The sequence below is a fragment of the Gallus gallus genome, chromosome 14 (genome assembly GCF_016699485.2).
Source record: "Gallus gallus isolate bGalGal1 chromosome 14, bGalGal1.mat.broiler.GRCg7b, whole genome shotgun sequence".
NCBI lineage: Eukaryota > Metazoa > Chordata > Aves > Galliformes > Phasianidae > Gallus > Gallus gallus.
Window position 1 is genome coordinate 1,573,071 of NC_052545.1, and position 14,884 is coordinate 1,587,954.

The 14,884-nt window shown below is 45.5% G+C and overlaps 1 long non-coding RNA gene across 5 annotated transcripts in view; it reads left to right on the forward strand.

Annotated features, from left to right (window-relative positions):
• LOC121106796 overlaps positions 1-14,884 on the forward strand; it is a 195,014-nt gene that overhangs the window by 164,275 nt on the left and 15,855 nt on the right. The window lies entirely within an intron of this gene.

Here is a 14,884-nt window from a genome sequence, read left to right on the forward strand (position 1 = left end):
TTTCCTCAGATGAGTCTGTTACCCGTCAGGAGAGACCATTCTGAACCCCCACCAGCTCCTGACTACCTCTCTGTAATAGCTTATGACTTGTCTCCAAGGCCTGGCTGCATCAGCGTGCACAAACACAGCTGTTAAACGAGAAACAGCAGTTTGGTAACATTAATTGCTAATTAAAAATGTGCTTTGTGTCCTGTGACCTTGAGGCTAGGCATTCAAGTGCTAAAATATGACCTCTGTTTGACAAATACTGCTTTGATGTGACCCATATTTCACAGATAACATTTTAATTGGTTTCTGGTGCTTACAGCAGCGTAAAATAAATTGTTCCTGATTCGCGCTCATTGACTAATGTATATTGCATTATTAATTAGTGTGTAGCTGTGCTGTAGTGTTTGTGATGGGGAGATTTAGATGCATTTCCCTTGGGTATTTTGGGCGTCTCTAGTCCTTGCAGGTTTGGAATGGCTTTAAAATAGCTAATTCAGAGGAAATTATGATAAAGAGAGACTAGTTCTCATAAAGGGTTAAATTCCAGAAGAAGAGGGCACTTAGCTATGGTTAATGCATGCAAGATAAGTCTTCAGTGTTGTGAAGGTACTTTGTGAGGTGATGCAGGGGAGCAGTGTTGAAGGCTGTGCTCTGTTCTGACGACATCTGCAGAACACGTACACCCTCACTTGGCTTCTCTGACTGCGTAGCACCTCCGTCAGCTGTTCCTTCACTCAGCCTGAGGTTAGGGTTCATCCCCGTGAACCGTGCTAGGTCTGTTCTAAGGGAGGTAAAGAGGAGAAAGTTGGAGTGAGATCTTCAGCTCTTATAAATCTGTGCAGCTCTGCAATTGATTCAAGTGCTCAGTGACAGCAGTGAAAGACCCGAGTGTGGCTGAGGGGAGGAGGAGGTGCTGTGCAGTGCTGTTTCTCACCGGCTGTGTGCTGCTGCCGTGACCTGCCCTGCCTGGGGAGAGCTCTGTCAGTGCGCTCCTGGGGGTCCCGGAGAGGCCTTTAGCAGAGAGAGTGCAACTGGTTCAGCAGCCAAGCAGAAAAGGTATATTTAAAAATCGCTCTTCTGTTGACTAATTACCTTTGGGGCCCGGGAGAAGTGACACTTCGGCAGAGCAATCAGCAAAAAAGTTCTGTGGTCTCCTGCAGTTCTGCTGAGCTGACGCTATCTCAGTTGAGGTGTTTTGCAGTGCAGATTTCCTGCAGTCCCGGAAGGGAGGGGGAAGAAGTCTGAAATTCCCTCTGCAGTGAATTTCTAACTTCCAGCCTTTCCCCACCATCCTGCAGTGGTGAGCCAGCCCATAGCAGCAGCTCTTGTCAGGGCAGTCAGGGGCCACGTGAGCTTAGAGTGGGCTGTAAAGGGATGTGTGTGTACCAGCCTGGAAAAGAAAAGATGGTTTAGATAGAGTTTTTGCTGTGCTTGAATTATAAAGGGGCAAAGCTCACAGCACAGTGGAAGAACTGAGAGTGTTGCGTCCTATTTCCAGGTAACTTCAGCTCCCAGAGGTTCTGTGATTGTGAGATGAAAGGTCAAAGTGAGCAAAAAAGTCAATTTGTTAAGAAGTGGCTTCTTGGAAAGATAAGGCTCCCTTCCTCCGTGTGTACTTATCACATAGTTTAGTGTCTACAGAAAGTGTCCTTAAAACATTCCCTGTTGGCACTCTGTTCCGCAGAAGGCTGTAGGAAACCAAGTTTAGCATTTGGGATTTCTCAGTAAAATTAGGTTAATCCCTTCTTCCTCCCTACAGCTCACTTTTCCCATGGATAGAAGCTGGTTAACCGTGTTCACCAAAAGGTTTTAGCAACGCGTGATTATCCCAAATACTTTGCAACTGGGAACTTCTTACTTAGTGGAATCTGTACCGCTGTTGCTGGTTTTCAAGCACAAATCTTGGCACCAGTGGTTCCAGTGTAACCCCGTCTGCTTTCCCCAGCTTGGTTCTGAGGGTTGGGGATCAGCATCTCTGCTGTGGCTCCCAGCTGCTGTCCTTTCCTTCCAGAAATGGGATTTGTATGTCACATCACACAGCAGTTTATTGCTGACCATTTCAGTAGCTCTGTCTGCAGTGACCCCATAGTGGTTGGGGCTAACACAAGCGTGTCTTAAAGTTCTGCTGATGGGTTTTAGGATGTTCGCATGAAGAGACCCAAAGTGCCTGAGTCCATCTGTATGATTTGCATTGGGAAAGACGTTCTCTCCAGCGTTCCGCTCCAGATGGCTTGGCGTTTCCGCAGCAGATGAGGTGCTCTGGCCATGGAGGTGCAGTGGGTGTATTTGCTGACCCGCTTTGCCAACCCCCGGCCCCTTGCAGGGCACTCTGTGCACCACATTCCGAGAGTTGGCATTTCAGTTGGCTTTTGGAATTAATGTTACATTTTCTTATTTTAATTACTGTCCCTGCTGCACTCACAGTTATTTATTAGTCTCTGCTGGAATAGTTTGAGTCTATTTCAGGCTTGTGATTTTGGTAATAAATTTAGGCCTGTTGTTATTGCTGTTATGCTAGGGTCTAAATACCTAATTAGTGTCTCTGTGGTTTCTGAGAACCCAAATATATGGATGGTAGGCTGCATTTCGTCTCACAAAACAAACTTACATAGTAAAATATGCATATAGTATTACGTTATTATAGCCCAGTATATTTCATACTATAAAACATTGTCATATTTTTACTTATCTAGTAAAAATAGGTAGAAGAGTAGCAGCTCCATTTGATTGGTGGTGAACTAAGGCTCTAAAAGACGAATGGATCTGCCCCCAGGTGCTTTGGGAATGGTGGCAGAATCTGGGACTCCATTCTTAGGGCATATTTAACTTCTGCCTCGTGAATTCATGGTGCTGTGTGGGATCAGACCCACAGCAGCCGCTGGGAGAGGCAACCTTATACCAGAGAGCCAGAAAAATGAGGTTCCTCACGTGTGCAATTTCACTAAAACGGTGGGAAAATGTTTCTGACAATTAATTCGCTTTTCATCTCCATGAATCTATTTGAGCCAGAAGTGAGATGAAATACTGTGCCGTTTATGACCGAATTGGAGGTTGGACTGGCTGGGTCAGCCAGGAGAGCTGAGCTGCTGCATGGAGGGCGGGCGCTTCGGATGCTCCCGCTGGGCAGTTCCTGGGTGGCAAACACACCGCTTTTCTGCAACAGAGTCCCATTATGTTCCTCTGAAATATACTTATTTAAAATTATGGTTCTTTTGTGCTTCTCTGAGCCTGTCTTTGGGTAATCCTCTGGCTCCTGCCTCGGGTCCTTTTATATGACAAGTGAAACCACGCTGTGACACTGGTGGCTTCAATTTACTACCCCTGTTTCGTAGTACTCAGATACCAAATTGATTCATGCTCTAATGAATGTTTTTGCTACTTTTAAAATACTCCTGTACTTCAGCATATTGCACTTGATTCCACTTCCAGGACCAGGGTTCCTTTCCCACTTGCCTGTTCCCAAAAAAGGGCTGATGATGCCCTCCCCTGACCTGCCTGGGTTTGGTAACAAGGGTGTGAAAAGTGGGGAAAGCACTCCTGAACTGGTGCATTTGCAGAAGTCTTGCAAAATTGAGGTCAACAGCTTGAACTGCAGAGACCTGGTGTGGGGTATGAGCAGATCTGGAGGGCTGTCTGTCTGTCTAAGAGCCCAGCAGCAGTACGGGAGGTGTAACTGAGGAAGTGGGCACTGCTGAGAGTTTGCACTAATGAGCAGGCTTTAGTGCCTGGTGTTTTTTGTTACGCTTATGATCTCTGTTTGGCTGTTGTGATGTACTGAATGAGGAAATGTGGGGCGTCATGTTTTCATAGTGTGTGTGCAGGGGCTGCGTGGGACCGTCTGTTCTGCTCTGCAGTGATTCGCATGGCACAGAGTGTGAGCCTTCAGAAACCTGACACAAACTGCAAGGCTTCCAGCCTTCAGCAGAACTTGGAAGGCTGTTTGGCCACGTGGCTTTGCCTTCTTGTGGGGCCTTGCTGTTGCGTGTTGAGTTCGGATTTGGTGCTAGAATGAGTTTTTCAGCTCAGTGTCTTAGGCTGCTTTCTCTGGCCCTGATGGAGGAAGCGCTGGGACAGATGTTTAGATGCTGTATGTGTTCTCTGTGGGATTCAATTGTAACTAACCTGGGACCACAAAAAAAAAAATCTTAATGTCTGAGAAAGGATGAAAGACGGTTGTGTGTGTCAGACCACTCTTGCCATCCCTTGTCTGAATAGTGATGAACATCTAAGAGAATTTGTCTTTATTTCTTTTACCGAATGATTCCAAACAGAGGTTATTTATTGCTGCAGTTCCATTGTTCAGCATTTTGAAAACAGACCCATTGGAGTTGTTAAGCTCCAAAGCCCTCATTCCTCATCCTTCTCCTCCTGTGACGTGAACCCACTGGAGGATTTTGGGTGTATTAGGTTAAGTGCCTACGAAAAGGGGAAGAGTTTGAGCCAACTCGCTCCTAACTCCTCTTGTTTGACTCCACAGCAATGTCATTACTGTCTGATCACACGTTGTGGCTTTGCCGAACCCTTCAGTTATGCACTCAGGAAGTCACTGCCTGTCAGAATTGCATTAGTGTCATCTCCAGCACCTCGCCTACCTGCTGCCACCTCAGATCATGCCTGAAATATTAACTCCTGTGCTCTCTTGTAGTGGTAAAGTGAGGCTGATCAGCTCCTTGTCAATCAGCCTTTCAATCTAAGCCTTCTAGCTTGCTCATAAATGATACTACCATTACCTAAAACAAAGTGGGTGGTTTTTCTTATATTTCTCATCTATTTTCACGTCGGGAAGGAAATCTGGGATGGCATATATCCATGCCATGAGCTTAGAGACACCATGGATGGGATGGCAGAAACTCATGCTTGGGTTTAGGTGGGTGGCTGCTCGCCCAGCTCCACCATGGGCCGCAGCTTCTACCTGTGCACATATCCACACATAGGAATGGCATCCATGGTATTTCCCTACTGAAGGAAACATCTCCGTGCAGCTAAACTCGTGGTATTTCATAGCACTGCTGCTAATTACTGATGAGAGCTATCAGTGCTTTGATTTGCAGTTTTCTCCCTAGCTGGCAGTGAGGGAGCAGTGTGCTCTCCCAGAGCAGCCATTGGCAGGAAGAGCCGTTCCACACAGCCACAGTGAAACATACACTGAAATTGGCATTTCAGTCAATACATTGTTTGTGGGATGCTTCTTCCTGTTCTTGAGATAAAGGAAAGCTGCCTAATTTTAAAATTACATCCATGGGGAGAGGTAAAGATACCAGGCTGACTGGTTACAAGAAAATCTGTGAGCTGCTTGGGCAGACTAGAGAAGCCTTGGAGGAACTGTAAGATCAGGTCTCTGTTAGATGTCTGCATGTAACATTTTAAATAAAAAGGAGATGTGTAATGGAAATCTTCTAAGCAGTGCATACAATAACGTAGCCTTCATAACAGAATCAAAGCTTGGAAAAGAGGGGAGATAGGTTGCTTTGTCAAGACTTGTGCTTTGGAAGCTGTCGTCTGCATTAAGCCACCCTGGCTGGCTTAGTGCCCATTGGGAGTCTGGATGTCAGAGCATTTGGTCAACAGTTCATCAAACGATAAGCATTTTGGTTTATACTGAGACCAAACTCTAGGGTGGCTGGTACCATCCCAGCAACCAGACTACTTATATATATACTTATATATACATATTCTTACATATATATATATGTACGTATAGGTATATATATATAGGTAAGGATCATGGCTTGAGACTCCCTGGCATGTAATCATGTGGATACACAAAAAGAGAAATCTCCTGACAGCTTTACTTTATGGTTATGTAGAAGCAACTTATTTAAATGTTTACCATAGTCACAACCTAAAAATATTGGGATAGTAGCAAAGCTTGTGAGCTAAAATCCTGTCTTGCTACATGCATGAAATCATAGATAAGTGTGACAGAATGTGACATCTGAGATACAGTTTAACTTATCCATGAGGGACAGAACCAAGATAAGACATACTGCCTCTAGGGGAAAAGAGAAAAATAAAGGGGAGAGAGAGGAAAGATTCACTGTAGGGATCGTTCTGATTTTTGAAGGAAATCATAGTGCTTCAAAATGATTGTGCTATAATGGCTCTAACATCCAGAGCAAGGGTAAACTCCTGGGGAGTTGCCTCTGTGGCAGATGCACTGGGTTTCCCAGTATTTCCATTTAGGTGTTTTAAGGCAAGTGGGTAGATGAAATGAAGGAACGAGTCCTCTTTCTGCATGCACATTTTGCTCATATTCTCTGTGTGTTTCATAGGGCTGGGTAGACTACCCCCATGGCTTTTGATGTTCTGAGATTTGCTGTCTCAAGCTAACACAGACTGTTGTAATTAAGGCCCTTGCTGGTAATTGCTTTCTCTTCCTCTCAACCCCAGTGCAAAAAGTGCCATCTGAAAAACTTAGTGTACAGAGCAGGAGTAATGTGTGTGCCAGTGTGTGAGATCTCTCGTGTGGTTGTTTCTGGCTGTGTGATAGCAGCAGTGCTGGTAGTGTTGTGCTCACCTCCATCTGCACAGTCTGAATGGCTGTGTGACACCGGGGCGGTTGGGATGTGGCCTCTTTGCCTTTATGATTGTGCACGTTGAGTATTTGTTCATAGTGAAATTGCTGGAAGTCGTAACACTGTGCTCTTATGGATGGAGCTACAAAATAAACACCAACTAAAGGAAAGGCAGCTTACGAGATCGCTGACATTTCAGTCTTGAAATTAGTGCGCGACAGTGATCAACAGAGAAACGCCATGACTCCAATGCAGGCAGCAAAAGCTGTGGGCGACCTTGCTGATTGCTCTGGAGCGGGGTCGGGCAGAGCACAAGCAGGCTGAGCTCTGAATACAGCTCAAAAAGCCAAATTAGCATGCACTTTTGCATGATCTGTCTTGCTGCCTGGGCATTTTCCCACAGTGCTCGGAGCTCTGATTAAGGCAGTCAACCGTAAATCATGAAGGCACATGTCAGTGAAGCCCTTACGATGCCACTGGGGATAGAAGAATCATATCCTCTTATTGCTTTAATCGTGAGGCTGGAGTCCATTAAAAATCCATTTAAATCTATGAACTGGTGCTAGTTTTAAACTGGTAATTTATGTCCAGTGGATATTAGCAGCATTTTTTCCCCTGTATCTGAACTATTGCCAAGAGCTGCTCTAACTAACCTACAATACTCACGTTGAGGCTTATACAGTATAATCTCCTTCAGTCTCTGTCTGTATGTATCAGCAGGCAGCAGTAATGGGTATTGTCTGTATCAAAGCCTCTTACAGAAATGCTGCAAACTGAACTGAAAAGACTGGAATAGCTCACTGCCTGTATGTGGGAAGTTTTTCAAACTGAATTAATTGGAGGATGTTCTGCCATCGTTTCTCAAACTGTATTTCTGAAGGATTCAGGAGAAATCCAGTAGTATGTGGCCTAATGCCCAACGCTCATGTACCAAGTTGAGCTATGCAGTAGTAATAAAAGAGAAGTTCTTGGGAAACAAGGACAACTTGAGTCTAGGTAATTTGGTGGAGTTTTGAGTATTTCAGAGGCGCTGTCTCCTCGAGCTCACTGGGTCTGCAAGGTGAAGTGTTCTGCAGGGTGAGCTCATCTCGAGTCGGAGCTCTTCTCTGTGTGTTGGCCGTCCCAAGAAGGCAGTCAGCCTCCTGCTCTATCTGGCCAAAGTCAGAGCCCTAAAAAGGCTTTGGCTGAAACAATGTACTGAGAACTGGTGTCTATTGTGCTGTTCATATGCTAAGGAAAGGAGAAGACGTAAAGCAAAAGCAGTGACATCTCTGGTTCTGTGTCTATAAGCAAAGACAACCTGAGCAGATGTGTTCTGAGGCTGGGAACGTTTGTGAGGATTTTGGGCTGCAGAGTATGGGAGGCTCATGGCATGGCTGAAGTCAGCCGACCATTCTTTGTACGGCAGAAAGGCTCCAACTGCCCTGTGGCAGCTTCCCAGGCTGTTTTATTACAGCAACAGACACTGATTCACACAGGCTGATGTCTTCTCATTTACTCACAGTAATTCAGAAATTTCAGAATTTAAAACAGAGTTAAAAGGAAGCCAAATCCTTTGTTCTCATTGCCCATTTTCCACTCTTAAATGACGTTCCAAAGTCCAGGGGATGGCAGGTAGTTAGGCTGTCACTTCCATCTGTCCCTGCTGGGCTTTCTCAAGTCCCCATCTCCCATCAGCGCATCCTCTGCCCACTCCCGGGCTCCACTGCCCACCTCCCGCAGCGCCAGCAGCCGAGCTGCCAGCACGTCCCAGGTGGAGCCCAGTGAGCGGCCCCGCCGTGGCAGGGCATGGTTTGTGCTCACAGCGTGTCTGTCTGCCGCTCCTTGGTCCATCTGTCAGCTTCTCTTCCTGCTGGCAGGTGGGCACCTCACCTGGGAGGGCTGCAAAGCAGGAAGGAAGATGGCAGGGGATGGGGTGAGGTAAGCACAGTGCTGGATGGAAAGGTGTAGGTCACGGCTGGAGAACCTGAGGGGGAGGCAGGAGCAAATGTTGAGCGTTGTGATGCAATTTGTCTTGCCTCACATTTAGAAATGATGGTCGGAGTACGGTGAAGCTGCCCGACCGGGCAGAGTCAGACAAAAACTAGCAGAAAACAACAAATGAAGGGCTGAGTGGAAGCAGACAGAGGCTCCTGTCTTTCTGAGATATCAAGCTGATCTTTCTTTGTTTCATAGTGAAACAAATGAATTTCTACTATAAACTACTTCTAGTAGGAGCAGCCTCACAGGTAACCAGAAATCTCTGGGTAGTGCAGGTGTGGGCCAGAAAAGCAGCTGTATTTAGGAAAAATAAAATGAAAAAGGGAAAGAAAAAGGAAAGGTTCCCTTCAGTTTCAGCTTCATAATCCAGATGACAAGTTTTGAAGTGCATTACCAAAAAAAAATTTCCAACAGATGCTGTATCAAAACCTGGCTCACCGCTTGGCTCTGCTTGCAGCTGTTCTGCTTGTTCTGGGCTTGGCACAGGACAGCTGCTGCAGGGCTGCGTTCTGCTCACCCTCTGCGTGTCCTTTTTCTGACTCACCTTCCATCCAGAAGCCACTTTCTTTTTTATCCCCTCATTTTTTGCTTAGTGCAGAGGGAGTGATGGTGCTGTTGCCTTACGGGGAACTGCTCCCCCAGGCAGATGGGAGATGTTTGCTTGGTACCAGGTGCTCACTTGGGACAAAGAGTTAACAACAAAATCTTGTCCCCGTTCTCACACTTGCGTTAGTGCTCTGCCATGAAGGTTCTTCTCTGAAACAATGGAGTTCATTGGCTGAACCCGAAGGCATCCAGGCAGTGCCTCCAAAGGCACAGTTATGCTTATGTCAGCAGCATTAGGGAAAGTCAAAGTTGTGGATATAAGCAACCCAAACCAAGCTGGGAAGCTTCGGTTTGATTCAGACTGCTGATAGCTGGGCAGCAGTGAAACCTGCATTTGACAGCTGCCGGACTCCATCCTTTTGATTTTCCACGTCCGGAGTCCCGCAGTGGTTCAGAAAGGTTTCATGTGCGTAATGGGGTAAAGGGAGCAAGGAGCATTCTGAAATGATTCGGTGTGAGTTGTGTTTTGTTCTTAGTGTTTGTCTTTTTAGCACCAGAAATGGGTGCTGATGTCATTCTCGTGTTTGCTGCTTAGTTCAGTGAGAAGAAAGGATGGCTAAATGAGGGCCCTGCAATAACACACCAACCCAGATGGCTCAGAAGACAAATGAGTGAGGTGCTGGAATGAGAGGCTTTTGTCCTGGGCTTGTAAAAAGAAGAAAAAAAAAAATCAAGCAGCTTGAGAATAACAAGCAGAAGTGAAGTTGATTTTGAGCCTGATTTTTGCATTCCTCCGCATGGAATCAAGCAGTTAGTGCTGCTATACTTATTCTGTGGTAAATAGGGAAGCAAAACAAAAAGCAAAGCAAGGCAAAGAGCACTGGGCTGCGAGGCAGTCTCTTCTCTTTAACACTGTTTTGGCACTCAGACGTGTTGCTGCTGGTGGTGTGTTCCCAGCCTGTATCCAGGCCAGGTGGGGTAAGGGACACTCATCCTCACGGTGGCCTCAAAGTTTGATGCTCACCTGCAAGAAGCATCCCACATTTTAGTCCTGGCTATTTCACCGGTCACGTTTCAGCCCCTCATCATCAGAGTGTCAACCCTGCAGAGCACAGCTGCAGGCTGAGCCAGTGGGTTAACCCGGTTCTTCTAGAGGAGGTGGGACGGCAGAGGATGGAGCAGGGCCTACAGACTGGAGGACCACGGGTTCTAGCATATGGCACTGCATCAGTTGCCAACACCAGAGAGACCTTGTTAAAAGATTCCCTTAGGGTTCTCTATGACAGTGTTATGGATTTACAGCTGGTGATGCCCATCTCCCTGAGTGGTGCAAAATGAAGTAGGGGGTTGCAGGCTCCCTGTTGCCAGCAGTCTTTCCTCTGTGTGTATTCTGTAACTTGGGAAACAGGTGAAACAATTTCCTCCATAGCAGATATTGCGTGGCATTTTCTGGCACTGTGTGACTGGTAAAGTGTAACATCACTTGTTTGGCTTATGCCACACAGCAGCTAGGGAGAGAGCTGGCAGCCAGCGAGTCCAGGAGACATAGCCTGAGGAGAAGATAGCTTTTCATCTGTTTTTTTTCTGTGTGTTACCAGTAACACAAGCATAGCAGCATAACACGTATGTGCTAAAATTAACAATGCTGTGTTATAAAGACCTCCTTTTTAAAATAGTGACTGGTGGAAACTGCTTATGAGTAAAGCTGAGAAGGAAGGAGGAGTACAGCATTGAGGAAAGGGCAACAGAAATATTCTGCCAAAATTTGAAATGTGAAAACTCGTTGACAAGCAGTGTAGGTTGGCTGACAAGCAGTATACGTAGGACAGTCATCACGGATAGATTATGTTTGTTTTTTCTTTTTACCTGAACAGTAGAAGATATGAGGCACTTTGAGCACGTCGACCTCATGGCATTGATGTGGATGTTGCTCTTGGCCAGGGTTACACTGCAAGGCAGGGAAGGATCTGTCCCCAGGCTCATCCTAGCTGGGAAGATGTGAGGTGCAATACCAAACGCTGCCTTTTCTTCAGACACTGGAGATGTGGGCAGAAAAGGGGCCTGTAGACCACAGAGCACATCTGTCCCTGTAGAGGAGGTTTGCTGCTTACACTGTAGCTGGAGCAATCTTCCTTACCCTCTGCAAGGACACCCTCGTCTCTGTCTCTCATCGCTTCACAAAGCGTGTTTCTTCCTTGGGTTTCTCTTTGTGAGCACTGGGGCTGATGAGCTGATGTGATGTGACAGTATAGCTACAACTGCAGAAAATACAGGAAGAATGGCACACTTTTTCAGGGTAGTCTCCATCCCATTCTAACATTTTCTTCGCATCTTAGTGCATTAATGCTTCTTGTGCTGCAGTAACTGACTTTGATAGGGAGGTTTGCTAGAGAAAGCATTATAGAGCATAGTGGGATATTGGAAAAGAAGTAGAACAGGGAAATGTTCTGTTTTTAAGCATGGTGAAGTCTAGCATGAGAATGCACGCTCAAGATAAGGCATCACAGTAAAGGTAACAGCTTCCAGTCACCAGATAATATTAAAAACATTTGGGATGTGGCATTCACTTGTGTCCTGAACAGCCACCTTGTAGAGGAGAGCACACGCTCATCCAGCTGACGACTGATGCACAGGCTTCTCCAGTTTTCTTAACGGGTACATGACCTTTCATGAGCTATCTGCAAGGGTCAGATTTTTCCAGCCTTTCAGACTTTATAATCTATAGGAGATTGAGCAGCTTTGATCTGTGCTTGTCTGTGTGTAAACAAGCATAGAAAATGCAGGGAAGATTTAGTTTCTAAATGTTTGGTTGTCATCTCGGCTGTTGATCAGTTTCTTCCTCAATTTCTATGTAGACATGACCCCAGTGCACAAAGATAATTAGACTTGGTGAAGCTGATAACACTCCTGCAAAAACCCAAGGCTGAGACCTCCTTGTCTCTGCCAAAGAAAATCAATATTTTCATTCTTCCATAACCTCATTGCTCTGTTTAGCAACACCAAGCCTACATTATGCTGAAACTTATGCACATAATTAAGGCTTTGGGACTTTGGAGGTGTTTTCTCCATAATTAGATTCAAGGAAAAGGATAGCAGGGGTTTTCTTTTTTATGGTATTCTACAGTCTCAATAGAAAAGGATAAAACCAAAAACATAAGTGAAAAGGATCGACCCGTAGACCTGGCAGCCATCCATGCCCCACAGAAGTCAGACTCCTGTGCAAGCATTTCCACCCACTCTTTAACTAGGAGGTCAACAGAAGAGCTCCAGTTTAACCAACAAAAAAAGGCACTGAAAGATCCCATATGAAACCAGGGTAGCTTCTCCCCTAAGAGCTTCAGGAATGGTCAAAGTGGGCTCACCGATAGATACACCTTTGCAAAAGGAGCAGTATCCTCCATAATAAGAGGATTGTAAGCTGTACTTAATATACATTTAGCTATATTTAATAGCTGGCACGTTTGAGTGAACTACTTTTGGGGGCTATAGATACGTGATGTTCTCTGTTGCTTAATAGATTAAGGGAAACATTGGGAAAGGTTTTGTTCTCATGCTGAGCAGCATCTCTCACTGCCTTTTGGGGCTGTAACTGAATGCAGGCTTGCAGGGTTTTGGCAGCAGTAGAAACCTTGCCTTGGCTTTGGGTTATTGCCATAGAATGTGCCTTTGTTTTCCTCCCTGTACAGACAGCCCTCATCTTACAAGCCATTGAAATTCCTTCCACTGGCATAGATGAGATAGGTCTAAGCAACATAGAGTCATACCTGAAGCTTCAGAAGAAATGTGGATAAGGGCTGGAGCTGGAGCTAAGCAGGTTGGCTTGGCAAGATACAATACCTCTGGCACTGTTCAGACCTGTGCACAATCTCTGGCAATATTTGTGTTATAAACACAAATCTCTCTTTATTTTTACTCACCAGAATGTTTTCTGAACAGAGCTAGAATATTGAGAGTAAAAGCAATTATTCACAAAGTAAGAAGGCAGTACTTAACCTAACAGCTTTTACTACAGGTGGTGCATGGTACAGAGAACGGAGTAATGACTGCACTGCAGTTTAAGCAGCCTTCTGGGCTGCAACTGCACATGCAGCAAATGTATCTTAAACAGTTTCACGTGAGGGAAGCCAGCTTCCTTGGGAGGAAAGTGTCAAAGACAAAGCTGACACCAATAGCAGCCAGTGGTAGCTCAGAAACAAAGGAGGATTTAGGAAAAACTTCAAGCAAAGAGAGTTTGTGTCTTATCTATATTCATCCTTGGTTCCACTTGCTTGCAGTGTTCTCTGTCTTACAAAGGAGATCAGCTTTTGTGGGGACAGCTGGGACTGGGATGGCTTATTGTCAAGTCTCAAATGTCAATGACTAATGCTGATTTACATGCAGATTGCCTCTCAGCTTTATTTTATTTGGTTACTTATTTCTCAGAAATGCTGTCATTTGCTTCTGAGGAACAAATCAATGAGAGGGCAATAAAGAAAATGTAATCTTATTGCCAATTCAGGAAAAAAAGGGGAAAAAAAAAAAAAAAGAAGACGAGATGAGCATTTAAGCAAACACATAACTGCTGGTAGTTTTCCCATTCAGGTGTTTGCCAGATGTCAGTCTATTTGAGAAGAATGCATGTCGTGCTACATGCAGAGCCGCAGTTGAGCTCAGACTCTGTTCTGTCTCTGAGTTAGCTTTGAACCTCTCCGCTATTGGTCTGAAACAAGAACTGTTCCATCAGCTCTGCGCCCTCACAGCTAAAGAAGTGAACTCCTGTAGCTCTCACCATCTGGCTATCAGCAGAAAAGGATTTTCTTCCAATGGGAACGTCTTCTTTCCGGGGTGTTCCAAATTCTATCCACTTACTTTACTGACAAAATTAAGCTATTGTGGGCAGCCCATCCCCTGCATTCGATGCTTTAATTTGGTTCATTATTTCCTTGTCCTGCTCAATCTGGGCTCATCACCTGCTCTCTAGTGCTGGGTGCTCTGTGGGGTAGGAAAGGGCTCTGTGCTCTTTGTCTTCACAGTGACTTTGCAGTCCTTCCTCCTGCTGTATGAAGTGTCTTTGTTAATGGTGATAAATCAGAGTCAGAAAGATACCAACCTAGTATTTTTGCAGATTTTGTGTTGAGTTTGGAAGTTTGTGTTTTGGAAGTTAGTAACTAAACACTGATGGGAAAGTTGGAGGTACGGCCATTGAAAATGAACCGTGGTGCTCCACCAGATTTACTTTGCATGGCAGTTTCCAAAATGCAACTGCACTGCCAACAGTTCATGTTCATATTTCATTCTGGGTGACCTCACTGGGAGTTTGGTCCCCAAACCATTCAGAAGCGGCAAACTGCATTCCAGAAGAAAATGGGTTTGCGTGAATGAGGCATAGATCATAATGTCAGGAGATGTGGTTTCAGTTTGCAGCGTGCTGGCACACCTCCAGCCGTGGGGTCAGCTTCGCTCCAGCCGTTAAAGGCGAGTGGGCACGCAGAGCCTCGGGTCCCCATGCCCAGCTCCTTGCTGAGCTCAGCCCTGTGTGCATGTGGTGGCACCAGCCGTGAAACGGTGCTAATAAAAGGACTGCTGCACTGACAGTTACCTGAATGTAAAATCCTGAAGCTACAAAGGCTGTTTAGATTGGGACAAGCACTTAACACTTAGCGTTTATTGTAGCCAATTACTCGATGCACAGCCCTCGTGTGAATTCAGAAGAGTTAGGGGATTTATAAACACGGACAGATTAAAGCATGGAGGGACAACCAAGAGTTTATGGATTTATAGCCAAACTGCATTGATTTTATCCTTTTCAGTTTGATTTGGGACAGCCGTAGGAAATGATCCCCAGCTGATGGTGACCCTGCAAATCGCTTCCTAAT